A 16,549-nucleotide genomic window follows, 5' to 3' on the forward strand; every position below is an offset into this window, starting at 1 on the left:
TGGTTGACAAGATAGAGGAAGTTCCATCTGTTGAAATCACCCATGAAGGTCTTGCAATCCAACTTCAAGATTTTGCAAAAAGAGCCATCATTTGCAGATTTAACGGACTGTGGCCGCGATCTCAGGATCTCTATGCATAGATCCATGCAAACTAGACTCATCATTGTAAGATCAATTTCTGTTCAAAAGGATAGTTCATCGTTCTATTTGATGACAATAAGCATTATGAAAAGGTTTTAAATTCTGTTAATAAAAAATATAGTACAAGATGATACAATCATAATAGGCCCAATCTTCTAAAAAATCATTCAAATCAGATTTTGGGAAGTGAAAATAGCGTTGATTTGAAATTGATTTTTACAGATATTTCCATCAGAATTGTGTGGACTACAACACTCGTATCAATGCATATAGCTTGATGTGTGGAACTTGAAGAAACTAATTGTGTATCTACGTTCCTCAATAAAACATTAAAGTTCAAAAATAAATTCCTCCAATGCAGATTTTGGGAAGTGAAGATATCATTGATTTAAAATTGGTTATATAGGATTTTTCCATGGCAACTGTGTGGATTGCAAAGTGTATATATTTGCACGTAGTGCTTAAATTGTCATCAAACCAATGTCATTAGACTCTAGGGGCTTTTATTTGGTGTATTATATGATATATCTATGACCAAAATTGAATGAGCCACAATGCATATAATTTCCACCCCCAATACCCGAAGTTTCATACTTGCAGTGTCTTATGGCATTTTACAGGGATATATTAACCCCCCACCATTAAAGAATATCTAGTTATATGTGAAAATAATATGAAAGATGCAAAGCATGTGGAAGAAGCCCCTCCTACAAGTTTTCTTGAAAATATATGGATTGTGAAGAGCACATCCAAAAATGGATACACAAAGTAGAAAAATTCTCAAACCCCTAAAGGAATTTGAAGTAAGTAGACACACTATTTTCTATTGATTGACAAAGATATTTGCAATAGAATATGTATATTGAATAATTGAATAATGGAATGATGCTTACATTGCTTTCATCACAATATACCTTTATAGGCATTGACTAGTCATGAGAATGAATATGTGTGACCTATGGCTCTTCATTGAGTGTTGATTAATTATTAATTATTAGTTATTAATTAATTATTACATTTATTATGTTTGTAACATTGCCATCCCCTTAACAATTGTTTTGTCCTTGAAGCAAGGGTAATGAGGGGTATCGTCAATGAACGTTTATATTTCCGATGTTGGATCCTATTTTGGAAGGTTTTTCCATTTAATAATATATCCTTTAATGGTTATAGAACGTAACACCTTTTCTCCATCTGCCATGAAGATATAATTAGGGTGAGGAGTGGCTAGAATCCAAACAATTTATATGTTCTTCCTCTCCATTTGAATTTAATAAATTGTTTTTGGTGATTTGCATAATAGGCCCCCTATGTTTGTAGCCACTAAATTCCCAAGACAATGTCTACTCCTCCCAAGGGCTTTGCATTGAAACCAAATTCCAATTCGTCGTATTCTAATTGTAGTTTGACTTTGTGACATTTCCTAACTCCACCAATAACATTTTCCATTTGTCATCATCACTATACAAATAGATTTAATATTTTTGCAACATTTGTATCTATGAAATTTTTGGTGGTCCCTGTGTCTATAACTATTGCTATGTGGTTTTTGTTAGAAAGGAGCCCCAAAATCCATTGTATGTACAAATTGTTGCTACCAACACGTGTGATTAGTAGACGTTAGAAACAAAACAAGAAAACATAAAACAACAAGGTTGCAATCAAACATGAATGAATGAGCAATTGAACTAAAATAAGAACACAATAACAGTAAAATGGGAAGTAGATAATTTTTATTAATAATGAAAGAAGACAATAACATGTATCCCAAAGATATAATAGAAGACAAGAGGCTGGTGTAGCCTTCTAATAAAAAGAAGGTATGTTTCTTCTCCCTCTGCTGGTGTTTTCTCTCCTAAGAAGCTTTGAATCTCACAAATGGTGGAGGTATAGAATTGCTAAGGGGACACTAGGATGAAATAGGGAGGCTTACTACAATTTTGTTAGCATAACTTTCAAATTCTCTTCTTATCAAATGGTTCCAATTGTTGTGCTATTTACAAACCAAGCTCATGATTATCCCAATTTCGGCATATTAATGAGCTTTGATCCTTGTGTGAGCTTTTCATTCCTTGAGGAAACATGAGAAGTCCTTTCGAGACTCCTATACTCACTTCAAGTGTGAAGGAACTTGGGGTTGACCCTTCTCAGTCGTGTACTTGTACCCCAACACAAATCATCATAGTTTATTATGTTGTTAATCCTCAAATTGTCTTTTTCTAGGTATCCGCACGACTCTCCAAGAAATAGTTGCATAGTTATATGCATATTTGGAATGGTGACTTTGTGCAAATTAATTAAAAGTTGATTTGTGGCAAATAACAAACTACATTTGGACAACTCATTAATAGATTTTAGGAACCTTTGCTTTGCTTGATTTTTGACATTTTTTTGTCAATCATTGGTATATTTGTGTGATCAATTTTAGGTGATAACAATTACCCCATGATATTTGAGTTTAGGAGCAGAAATATAACTAAAATACATCATTGTTTTCTGTAGACATGACACCCAATACTACTTTGGAGATAAATCTTGATCCAAGAGGAGAGAGAGTTCTGAAGGAGAAATGGAGGAATCCACCTATTACATAATTGTCGTGCTAAAATAAATATATATAGTATACAAATGAGGAGGGCGCGTCCCATGCTTGTCATTATGACATGTGAATGATAATGGTTACATTGGTATACGAAACATATCTTACCAAAGACGTTGAGAATGCAATTGTTGATGTTATAATAGATAATTGTATCATCCTCAGGATTGTCAATGATAGTAGAATAGACTATTGATGCATGGAATTCACATAAGAAATAAATATGTGGAATATTAGCCAAATTATGTTGACTAGACCCATGGGTTTTGAACCAAGACAAGAAGATGCAACTATCATAAGGTAAGACTCGCCCAAACGTGTAATAGTGTTGAAGTCAAACATTAGGGAGATCAATGGAATCAATAAGCAATAATGTCTCTCATCATCCCATTCGAGGTTTACCATTAAACATGGGAAAGAGAAGCAATATATTGCTTTGTCCTTAGAATATTAGAGCTAATTCCAACATGAAGGAAGACGCAATCACTAATGGGAAAGGTCCCCTAGAAATCCACGTGTAGCTAATTCAAATACCAAACCACGAGGAAATGAAGTGTGGTTAAGATGAATGAGGTCGATATAAATAGAATGGATACTATGGACATCCCTTGGTTGGAGAATACCTAATGGTGGTAGCAATCAAAACAAACTGACGCAAACAAATCCCTTAAGTCAGAAGGACATCTAGGGGCGGTTGTGATGAGTCATTGTTTTAACTAGGTTGTGATGAGTCATTGTTTTAACTAGGAAGATGAATGGGTCTACGTGGATAGAGGAAATGGAGTATTTCAACTGGGAGATATAGTGAAAATCCATTAATGGGGTGTCAAGTAGACAATAGTGATGAGAAATGTGTGTGCTCCAACCAAAGGAAACTAGGTCTCTTGCCAGGAAATGAATGAATAAAATGGTGAAATGGGAAATTTATATTTTTAAAAAATATTTGTACACTTTCCAAAAGAATAAAATAAATGTTGGTTGGGATGTACAAACCTCAATATGGTTGCCCTAATGAATGATAACTTGCATAATGGTGCAAGTAGGCAACTATAAAGGGTAGGGGCCCCATTGGTTAGTCTTCGTGTGTGGGGTTGATGGGTGGAGGGTGATTGTGAATTTGGTCTATTGAAAATGGAGGTATGAGATGCCAAGCCCAAATACGGTGGCACATTAATGATGATCAAAGTAAATAGTGCCCTACAACAATAAGATAAATTAGCGGTATGATGAGGTAAGATCTCAAGACATGCAAACAAACAACCCCTGGTGAAGGATGATGTAACATGAATGCCAATAATGCAAGGGTGCTATTCTGTGAGGCAATACATGAGGGTGGGAAGAGCTACTAACCATCTGCAAATGTTTGCTAGTAAATAGGGTGGTGTAGGCAAGACTGATCGGGACAAGGGGCCCTATGGTGATCTTGAGGGGAATGAACTGGGTATGTGCAAATGTCTTAGATGGAGAACCTACGATGTTAATTGAAGAATATGATATCTCAAGGATGATATGTTACCTTGTGCTATGTGCCTGATGGACCAGGATGAATAGTAAATGACATCCTACATACATGAAACAGTAATCAAAAGTGAAAGTATTGATGACATAGATATGAAATAAAAATAATGCATGACAAAGTAAAGCAACATATGCGGCCTCACTATGGGGCATTCGAGGTGGGAGCATAGCGACTCAAGATATCAATCAAGGTTAATATCTATTTTATGACAAGTTTGCATCCATGTGGGAGGAGGCCCCCTTAGGCCAACATGCTCAGGCCTCACTCTTGGGGATTGGACGTATTGATACTTGGCGAGGGCACCATAGAGTGTAGGTTTTAACCTTGTACAATTAATTGTCGCAAGCATATTCTTAATAAAATAGAAAAGATGCAAAGGGAAATACACATATTAGCATAAATATTTTACCCTAAAAACACAAACCTATAAAATATAAATAATTTTCAATATATATTCTCCTTTTCAATATTGTTTTCTGTGTGTATCCCATGGCATCCATAGATCACCAATCCTTTTACCATGGATTATAATACAATTGTAGTTCCTTAAGAGAAACACAAAACCATCATGCACTACAAAGCCATTAAAGGTGAGAATTGCGTGCTAAAAACCAAAAAAAAAAAAAAATAATAATAATAATGAAAATAAAAATAATAAAAAAAAAAAAAACACAAAAAAAAAAATGAACCCCCCCCCCCCACCCCCCCCCCCCCCCCACACAAAAAAAAAAATAGTGCCATTGCCCCCAGACCCTCTCATAGGAGGCATTCACCCCATTGCTACCTCCTTGATTAGGGAGGGTTTCCAACCCCTCTATGACTTGCTCGCTACACCCAACACAACATATAATGTATCTAGAAATCATAAAAATAATATAACACATATCCAACATTCTCCCCACTTCTTGTTTTCTTTACAAACAAGGGGTCGTTGGAGTACATGATCAACAATGTAGGGCAATAATGCTCAGTGTTTCTCTACACAAAGAGAACTTCTCTGGGCTCACAAATGTTGTTAATGAATCTACAACATTCTTCAAAGTGTACACCTTCACCAACAATACAGCCTTTTCTTTAACCACATATATCACAAAGTGATATTGAACATCAATGTGCTTTATGTTAGAATGATATGTTGGGTTCTTCACTATGAAGATTGCACTCTAACTATCAAAACCTATCCCCATAGCTCGCTATACCAACCCAATACCTAAACACATTCTCTACAACCATATTGCTTCCTTGGTTACGTGAGTGGCTACCATTTATTAATCTTTTGTAGTTAAGAGTGCCACTATAAATTGTCTCTTTCTCTTCCCACTGATTGCTCCTTCAACTAGGTTAAATACATACCCACTTGTAGATCTTCTATGATCTGCACCTCCAGCCCAATCTGCATCAATGAAGCCATGCATGTCCAACACTGTGTAATCTTAGTCTCCCTTGGTAAAACAATCCATAACCAGTAGTGCCACACAAATACTTGAAGACCCTCTTTACTATTGTTTAATGCTCCTTCCCCGATTTTGACACATACTTACTCAACACTCCCAGTAGATGTGCAATTTCTGATATAATATAAACCACTGCATACATCAAACTTCCAACTACATTGGTAAATGGAACACAATACATGTCCTCTTCCTCTTCATGTTTCTTGGGATACCGTTCAATAGATCTTTACACCTACAATAATAGGGACCTTTTCCGGTTTAGGTTTACATTCCTGGATATTAAACCTTTACAAAATTGTCTCGACATATTTCCTTTAATTTAACTATAGTTTCCTATTTTCCCAATCTCTTTTAATTTCCATACCAAAAATGAAATTTGTAGCACCAACATCCTTCATGTAAAATTTAGAGGAAAATCTTTTTTTCACTTCCTAAATGTTTTCCATGTCATTTCCAATTAGCAACATATCATCCACATGCAACAAATAAATAAGATAATGACCAACTAATTTGAAATAAACACAATGATCCACTTTGCTCCTTGAGAAGCCAAGTCCCAATATATAAGTATACAATCTTTAATACCACATCCTTGGTGATCGGTTTAAGCAATAGAATAAACTTTTCAACCTACATACTAGCTCTTTCTTTCCTTTAACAACAAGACCATCTGGCTACTCCATGTAGATTCATCTTTCAGATCCCCGTGTAGGAATGTTGTCTTCCCATCCAATTGTTCTACTTCAAAATCAAAGGTAGTAGTAACAAATGGAAGAAATACAATAGAAGTTAACTTGGTAACATGAGAAAAACTCTCAATAAAGTCAATTCCCTCTTCTTAGGAATAACCTTTTGATACTAATGGAGCTTTGTATTTCTGTATTATGCCTTATGCATTCAACTTTTTTCTTAAACACTCATTTGTTGCCAATGGGATTTCTTCTAGCCCACAACTCCACTAGATCCATACAAGAAAAGGAGAGGGAAAGAGGTAGAGTACCTAGAGGAGGAGTCTCATTGGTGGGCACCAAATCCATAACTTCTCCTTCTGGTGGGTGTCCTGACACGTCCATGGGCACTGATGGACCGTCCTAGGTGTGGGAGTCCATAGGCAGAGCTTTAATCGAAGCAGACATGTATGATATGCTGTCTATATCGGCCTCTTGGACTTCATTCTCTTTGTCACCGATCAAACAATTTGAGCCTCGTTTGGTGGAGGGGAAGGCCAATCCTTCCTTCTTCTCACTTATGAAAGGTAAGCGACACTAGAGCATTCTGAACATGTTTTTGACAATGCTGGCATTTGAAAGGGATACCCTCGTAGTCCAGAGTTTGAGAATGAGTCTGTTCCTTGTGTACAAACTCATTTTCCCCCAAAGTCCTTCACAAAAAAGGACCAAAATCCTTGCCACCTTTAATTCCTTCGATTCAAGGAATGACATATCCACTTCCAATAGTTCCCCCAGATTGTTTCCTATGGCAAAAAGAGCACTCTATGTCCAATATTTCATAAGGAGTCCTAGTAGATGTACCCATATAAGAACTCTGTGCATCCTCTCTTTGTTCGCATCAAAGAGAAGGGTCCATCTCTTTATAAGAATTGGGGTAGAATCAATGTGCTAGGTTCTCTGTAGGATCCATAAAGCCTCTTCCTTATTAGTGAATATCATAGCAAACCAACCTCTTACCAAGGATTATACAACTAGCAGAGATTTTAGGTGACCACCCAGCTCTTTGGTGACCCAACCCTCAAGGGTCTTATGAGAAAATATTCAACCCCACGCTCATTCTACCAAGGAGTGATCCTCCAAATGAACCACATGATGAATTTCTATGTTTAAAATGATAGTAGAATGACCCTTTAATTCCTTCAAGAACTAGTTTGGTTTTATCTTGTAGCATCCTTCCAAATGATGGTGACCAGGAGGAGGTAAAGTTCAACCATCAATGAGAGGTAATCCTGTTTCATCCCCTTGAGGTACTCTTGGTGTGGCAATGCCTAATAAAATAGGGACTTGAGGGTTCCCAACAAATACTACGAGGCGTGGTGGGATGGCAATAGCCTGCTCTGGAAGGGGGTTAGACCCTTCTATCAAGGATGGAGAGTAAGGGTTTCTCTGAAGATCCCTCAAGCCCACATCCTCGAGCATGGGTACCTACAAAACCAGGGGTGGGATACTCCCATATGAACCCTGAGGTTCGTACCTTGATTGTTATGAATATAATTTATAGTAAAATAATAAGAATATTGTAAACAATAATAATCAGAATTAATGACTAATCAAGTAAATAGTTAGTAATGAAGAGTTATGTCCCTAACGACATAACCATTGTGAAGAGGTACCTCCCTAGGTTATATAAGTAGGCCCTCACCCTCATTGTAATCATCTCATCAATTCTTTTATATAATACTTGATATACAATTACTTGTCCTACAATGGATGCCTTTGTCTTCGAAGTATTCCGATGATTACTCCGTTGTGTATATAAACCTTGTTCGTTATATTAATATCAGAGCCACATTCTCTGATCCCGACCAATGGCCATTAAAGTTTTCATCAATGTAGTTGTTGTCACAATCAAGCGTTTCACTATAAAGTTGGAGGTTTTCCATTACGTAGGATTCGTTATGAGGCCTTTGGCCATAAATTATTTAAAAAAAAAAGAAAAAAGACAAGAAAAATAGCATATATATAATTATTAAAAAAAGAAAAAAATAAAAAGAGAGCGTTATAAAAGAAAAGAAAAAAGCAAAAAGAGAGAGTTATAAAAGAAAAGAAAAGAAGTGAAAAAAAAGAAGAAAAAAGAAAAGAAGAAGAAGTCACATATATTTTAAAAAAGGGAAATAAATAAAAATTAGATAAAAAAGAAGAAGTTGAATTTAAAAACTTACCATCCCTTACCGCAACCAGTTGCACAGCTTCCCCTCGTCGAACAACCTCGTGACAAGCCATCAATATATCATTGTCCAAATAGCAGGGGCAACTATGCAACCACTGCCGCCAGACCATGCTGACCCACCTAAACCACTACTGTCATACAACGCCGCAACTGTCCACCCTGCTGCCACCAGAGCCCATCCATCCACCGCTTGTCCATGTTACCGCCACTGCAGCTTGTGGCCAAAAGAAATACATAACAACAAACATATATTGTCTCTCAAAATCGTCGACGGCTCAACTAGACCACAACATCAGACAATTGTCGTCGCCATCAAGCCTGTTGCTACCATTCAACCGCTGTTTGTTGTTGTTGAATTCTCTATCGACCAATCGCTATTTCCAGCCAAAACCCATGCCATATGCCTAGTATTGCTGATGGTAAACTCCACCCATGCCATACCACAATTGTTGTTGACCCTTGACACTTCCTCTTGCACAACCGCCCTTTTCTCGCACCTGTCGTAGAAACATCGTCATACGATTAATCTTAATCTTATTTGTAACACAATTCGCTCACTGCCACCAGAAATTTTGTACAATCCAATATCAACCATACAAACCCCTATGATCCGACTAGACGGTAGTAGACTCAATGACTGTACGCACAACAATGCAAAATCATTATTTTCGTGCTTACTAGTCCATAGCAATCATGAATTAATTTAAATTGTATGGACATAATCGTTGTGAAGAGTGTTACACCACATGCTAGGGTATAAAAGCATGCGTAGGGTGTAAAAGCAGACCCTCACCCTTATTGTAATCATCTCATCAATTCTTTTTTATATAATATTCAATATACAATTACTTGTCTTACAATGGATGTCTTTGTCTTCGGAGTATTCTAAAAATTACTCCGTTGCATATACGAAACTTGTTCGTTACATTGATGGCCCTACAAACGAATGCGAAAAGCCACTGGATGTCTGAAAACCCGCTGTGGAGCCATGTCATGGAGAGAGTGGGGTAAAATCAAACACCCTTATACTAGGGTGACTTATGGAGGAGAGAATGTCTAAGCTATGAATGGGTGGATGTATCCTTTTGAATGGGGTGAAATCCTTAGAAATAGTGGTGTCATAAGTCCTTTGGGAATTTGCGTCCGCGACTACGAGCATATTGTAGTGAAATCTTCAAATGCAAGTGATCTGCCTTTGATCAAAGTGAAATCTACAATGGGGGGGCACCCACAAGGCCCCTTGAACGCATTAGAGATGAAATATCGTCCAAGCCAACCATCGGCCAATAAGAGCCCTCTACCTCATGATCAACAAAGAAGGGATGCTCTCCTTTCAAACCCATGTTGCTAGCATTACTGTTCATCTTGCCCTCGAACCCAGTTTTAACAACTATTGAGGTAAAAATATAATAATTTTCGCAAGGGTCTTTAGAATAGTTGATCAGATAGTCATCCATCCACAAATCCTCTTCACATATCGTTCAAATCTCCATGGTTGCAACCCCAATTTTTTTTTCTTGCATACTTTTCTCCGCATCATATATAAATTTTTATTGGTGTAGTCTAACTTATAGACGAAATAGCCTTTTCACAAACATTTTTTCTGGTTAATTTTAATCAAAATATGACAGAGATTTTTAAAAATTTGAGTTTAAATTATTTAATCTACATAATTTGACTGCCCTAGGGGTTTTTCAGGTACTGAATACATTTATGCATTCAAAATTGTATTTTAGACAACAAAAATGCTTGAAATTGTATTGTCGGATTTTGGTGAATTATGTTGAAAAAGGTTATTTCATCCATAAATTAAACTACGCTATTTTTATTATTAATTTTTTTTTTTTTTGTAAGCTTGGTATGACTACATCTTCATCATGTCCAACTTCTCACCCTAATCAAGTATTGCACAAGATTTGAACCCAAGACTTCCGGTTTGGGGAGACTTCATTTCCACAACCATTACTAATTGAACTATCCCAAAGAGAGATTTATTATTAATTTAAAATAAAATTATAATTTAGTTAATTTTTACAATGTAAAAATGGGTAATTGTTTCATACTTATTATTAATGGATGCTCATCTTCATTTATCAATAATTTAATTTATATTACTACACTAATATACACTCTATAAATAGAATTGAGGAGATCGATTAATCCGTACTACAAATTAGCAATCCGCGGCTTTGCTCCGCTCAGCCATCTCTCCACGATGGAAGAGTTTGTTTTATACTAAAGCTATAAAACACCTCTCTGCACAAAACTTTTTAATTTTGATTTTTTTATACAGAAATACAACTATCTGGGAAGCCGTGCAAGTTAGGCTAATGTGAAACATCGATGAACATAACTGTCCCCGTGACAAGTTAGTGTAATGTGAAATATCCATGAACATGATGTAACTGTCCATGTGAAAGTTCAAGAAAACAAATAACGGTCTCCTCGAAAGTTTTTGAAAAAACCATAAAAAAAACTCACAGAGAACGAAAATTTCTTTCTCTAAACCCTGATTAAAACAGATTGGCGGCAAAGTTTAATCTCTACTGCGAAAACAGAGAGCAAAGTATGGCATAGAAATTTGGTGGAGAATTTGGGCACCTTCAACTTTTAGAGCGTTCCCAGAAAGCATGTAAACAGACAGCAAAGTTGTATGCATTTAGTCGATGGGGAAGAAGAGTTCGGGCGACAAGAGCGTTCTTAGAAAGCATGCGGCATTATAATGACCGATGGAAGCACAGTAGTGGTGGTTGCCAGTGAAATCAGTGAAGATTCTGATTCACCGTGGACCATATGCCACTACAACATACGCCATCAACACCACTAGGTAGCATGCGTATCTAGACCTTTCTCTTTTCCTTTTCTTTTGAACTTTTATGCTCTGATACAAAATTCTGTCAAGATAAGCACATATTCATTTTCCACTTGGACAGAATGAGAATACGTGGATGTATCAATCAATACCATCAATCGGACAATGGATGCTTACATATCAGGAAATTGTGGTTGAAGTGTATTGATTATCTTCCAACTCTGGTCGAAGGCAGGCGAGTACCAGATGGTCTTACCCACAACAATCCATTGAATGACTGAGTAGGAGAATGATTCGATTTGGTGAATTCTGGTAAATGGGTATGCCAAAGAATAACTGGGCTTTTTGGGATGAATGAACAGGGCGTGATCATTTGGTGGAATCGCTACAGAGTCTGCGGTCTTCTCCTCATCCTGTCAGCATGGTTTGTATTCTTATCGTTTGTAACTTGTTTCTACAGTCAAGGGTTAAAATTTTGGTTCTAGTGACCTCCATAACGGCTAGGGCCAACTAATGTTTGAATTTAGCATTTTTGATTCCAAGAGTGATATTGTGAATCAAGATGTAAGGCTCTCTTTTTCATTTTTTAAATGGTGATGGCTGGCAGTCCGAAGGCTATGGATACCCCGCAAGATCATTTGAGCAAAGTTATCAGTGCTACCCAGTGTCCTTCATTGATAAGGTCCTTTGCCCCATCCTGTTTTTGTCTTTCTTTTCGGAATTGTGAAACTGTTTTATATCGGTTCATAAATCACCATATATTATGAATTGGATACCTGTCTACTGCAATTATTTGTTGTTCTATATTTTTGCCGCTGAAATGCCTTTTATTTAGACTAATGTTGCATTGCAACCAGTCCCCACCCCTTGAGATGCGTCCCATGGATTTCTTTGTCCCCGGTGGACTTGGGTTGCAAAGGATGACATGGAGGATGTGACCCCCACATTCCCAGGACGTTTTCTGCCAACAAGAGAGAGGTTGAGGATTTGAAAATGATTTCAGAGGAAACATTTGAGATCTCAAATCCCGGAAACCTATGGCTATCACTGGAAGGTGGGACACCATGTGTAGTTTTAATCTAGAGGGATATGAGGTCACTTGGCTCGACTTCACTCATATTTGTGAGGTAAGCCGACTGCTTTGGTGAAATTTGTACCTTCGTGGAGGTTAAGATAATACTTTGCTTTCACCAACCTGGTTAATCTCTCTTGGTTAAAACAAGGAAGTTTGAAAAACACATTTTATGGATTTTGTGATATCCGCATGCACCCTTTCCATCCAATATCCATGTCGCTCCATTTCTCCAATAAAAATACATTGAAACTGTATAGCTCTGTTTGAAAAGAAAGTTCTGTTTTATATTATGTGGTAAGCTGAACGTTTTTGCTATCCTATATTTGTATATGTGTTTTTGTGCAATGATGAGCCTCACTTCCAAAATTTATTATGGTATATTTCTTCTTTATTTATGTGGACTCTATATTTCTTCTTTTTTGCAAACATGGTGTTGTACCAAGAAATTTGACACAGGGAGCTGTTGCTCCATGGATCTTGCCCAGAATTTGTCAGACGGTGTGTGGAGAAATAGGTAAGAATTCCCTAGATGCAAATCATACACATGCATAGTTAAATTTTTAACTAGAAAGCCATAGGATGCATACCTGAACCCTCACAGGCTGGTGAAGATTGTTGGATTTGAAGTTAATGTCGGAGAATCTGATTCCACACAAAGATCTCGCTCCTAGCCACTCCTATCCAAGTCCTTGCACACAAGCATTGACAAACAAAGAAAGGTCCGCCTTCCTTAGAGGGCAGATTATGTTATGAATATAATTAATATAAAAATAATAAATATAAATATAAATAAATATAATAATAATAATAATAAATAATAATTAATTAATTAATGGTTAGTTAGTAATGAAGAGGCATCTCTTAGAGACATGACCATTCATGAAAGGGCACCTGCCTAGGGTATATAAGCAGACCTTCATTTTCATTTGTAATCATCTCATATCTTACACCAATTCAATATACAATAATCATATGACATGTCGTACAATGGACATTTATGTTTTTGAAGTATTTTTAAGTTTTCTGCTGCGTATACAACTTTTGGTGTTACATTGGTATCAGAGCCACGTTGGTAGATCCCTAGAGCCTTTGTCCATCAACTTGTCGTCACAACTAAAGCGTTTTACTCTATGAGTTGGAATTTCTCCATTTCGGTGAGGCCTTTACCACTGAAAAAAAGAAAAGATTTTAGAAAAATAGTCCAATGTAATTTTGGAAGGAGAACATTCATATACATAAAAAAGTTATACATTATTGATAAAAAGTGTATGATAAAGTCAAAAGAGAATCTTTCTAAATATCTTTAAAACTATACGTAAGGAAGAGTAGACAAGATTATGTTGATTCTTCATTAAGTGGTTTACAAGCTCGTGGTTTTAGCAACCGATGGTAATTGTCAATAGTATTTTCAAGGTAAAAAAAACAAAAGGAATACAAAATCTTTTTATGTGAATGGTAAGTTTTACTTTTTATGTTGAGAAAATTAATCGAGTCAAAGACACATAAGTGGAAATATATTTTATACTAGCAATTGCCCTAAAAAGTGCAAAGAGACGTCGATAGATTTTTTAAATTAGAAAAATAGTATGAAAATTGGAAAAATGGTACAAAGAATGCATTTATAGATATGTATATCATATGTATTCCGCCCATAAAAATGAAGGCCGCCCATAACAGAAATGAAGGCCAGGACGAGTTCTGCCAGTGACTGATGGATGAAATAATCACAAATATTCAAACTAAGACTATTAAACAATCACAAATTCTGAATTGCATTACCCTTGGATCAATGAAATACCAATTTCATTAAGACAACGATATCTCATCGTATGAGGATCTTTATTATCTTCACGAATTAGACACTTTATTGACAACCCACGGTAACATCGGTGGACAACTTTTTCCAAATTCGGATTGAGAATATTCAGAGGTGAATAACCACGTTTCACTAGGGTTATAACTTAAAGAAAAGAGAAATAAAAGAGATTATAAATTTATATAGAAAAAAAAGTTTATAAAAAAAATAAAATAATAAAATTAAAAAAAAAGTAAAGAAAAAGAGAGTTTAAGAAATAAAAAAACAATTGTTGAGAATATATATAAAATAAAAAAATTAAATTAAATTACCAAGGAAGGTTATCAAGTCAAGAAAAATGGAGCCTAATTCAAAAATAATGAAGGAAGTAGTCAAGATGAGTCTCACACAATAATCACTATTTTGCAATTTTCCACGGGGACGCATCCCTCGGGGTTGGGTGCACGCACCCTTCGCACCCCATGCACTCGGGACGGGGAGTCTATTGGGGATGCGTTTCCCCACGCACCCTTTTTGGGGAGCCTTGGGGAGACGCAAGGGGGTGTGCTTCCTCAGTGTGGGGGACGAGACTCCCCAAAAGGGGTGCTTCTAGGCATCCCCCTCAAAACTTCAGTATCTAGTATATAATATTTGGTAATATACTAGTATGTTTTGCTTTCAATTTAGATTCTAGAATGATGAATGATGAATTTCATTTTTAAATCAATGTAGATTGTAGAATGATGAATGATATGGATCAATGTATTTGAATATTTCATTATTTTTTTATTATTATTGAATTTCATGCTATGGATGAATAATGAGTATGTCATATGAATGATGAGGATGGATCAATGTATGTCATTTCATTATTTAATTCAATTATGAATTTAAATTTTACGTGTGGACCAAATTTCAATTTTCAATGTATTGGTATCCATATTACTATTAGTCTATTTGATATTTTTGCTTTCAATATTGAACAATGAATATGAACTTGAATTTTATATATATATATATATATATATATATATATATATCTCGACATCCCCCTTCACCCTCGAATTTTCCCTAAAATTTGAGGGTACTCCCACACATCCCCTTGTGCGTCTCCTCGCACGCCGCGTCTCCTTGGAACATTGCTATTTTGGACTAAATGTCCAAGTTGTCTAGACAAAATTGGATATACATATATTAAAAAAAGTGCAATTTATGTTGTTCAAGGTGTGGAAGATTATTTAGTACAAAAGAACATCAAGACAATGAGCAGATGCAAATAAAATGATTAAAGGAAGAAATCGCAAAACTTCAACAAAAGAACAAAGCATCAGAGAAGAAATATAAAGATCTCGAAGATCGGTTTCATGAAAAATCAACAAAAAACAATGAAGAAATTTGGCGTCTAAGGGACCACAATGAGAAATTACTTTCACAAATAAAAAAGTCCAAGGTTAAGAAACAAAGACTAAAACAAGAAAATGAAAGTTCTGATAAGGAACTAAAGGAGAATCTATCAGAAAAAAAGAAGAAAATTTGTGCCTAAAAACCCTTAATAAAAAATTATTAGAGTACATAAAAAATTTAAAAGATAAAGAGAAAGATATTAAGGACAAAGTCAACAATTCAGAAAATGATGAACTTTCACGTCTAAAGAATCATAACCAAGCCTTACTTACGCAAATAAAGAAGCTTAAAAGTGACAAGAAATCACTAAATGACATGTTAAAACAACTTCAAGAAGTAGTATCGAAGTATCCAGTCGTTTTAGTCAAAGTTGAAGATAAAGAAACAAATACCGATCCAGTGAAAATCGTAACTCAAGTAGAGGATAAACCTACTGAACTGAAGACAAATGAAGAAGTTGCAGTTCAAACGATGGACATCCCAAATGATAATTCAGTAGCCAACTCAACAACAACAATGCCTAAAGGAAATCAGGAAACAACCACTAACATGATAAGGGAAAGTCCAACCAGAGAAGACTATTTATCGACATCTGAATCACAAGAGCAGACTTTCCAATCAATTTACGTACCAGTATCACTAAGAACATAAATGATAAATTTATGTTCCTAAGAATACTGAAGCTTGCAGAATCTAGTCCTACAATAACTATTCATCCCAATTTTCCAAAGATCAGAAGATTAGACAGAAGATTAATCTAGGATGGTCTGATTAGTTCTCAGTACGACAATTTTGTCTATCACTTAGAGCATCATATCATCTTGTATCAACGAAGATGAAAGTTCTGAG

Source organism: Pinus tabuliformis, chromosome X (assembly GCF_031772625.1).
Source record: "Pinus tabuliformis cultivar Carrire ecotype Pingquan chromosome X, CPIR1, whole genome shotgun sequence".
Taxonomy (NCBI): domain Eukaryota; kingdom Viridiplantae; phylum Streptophyta; class Pinopsida; order Pinales; family Pinaceae; genus Pinus; species Pinus tabuliformis.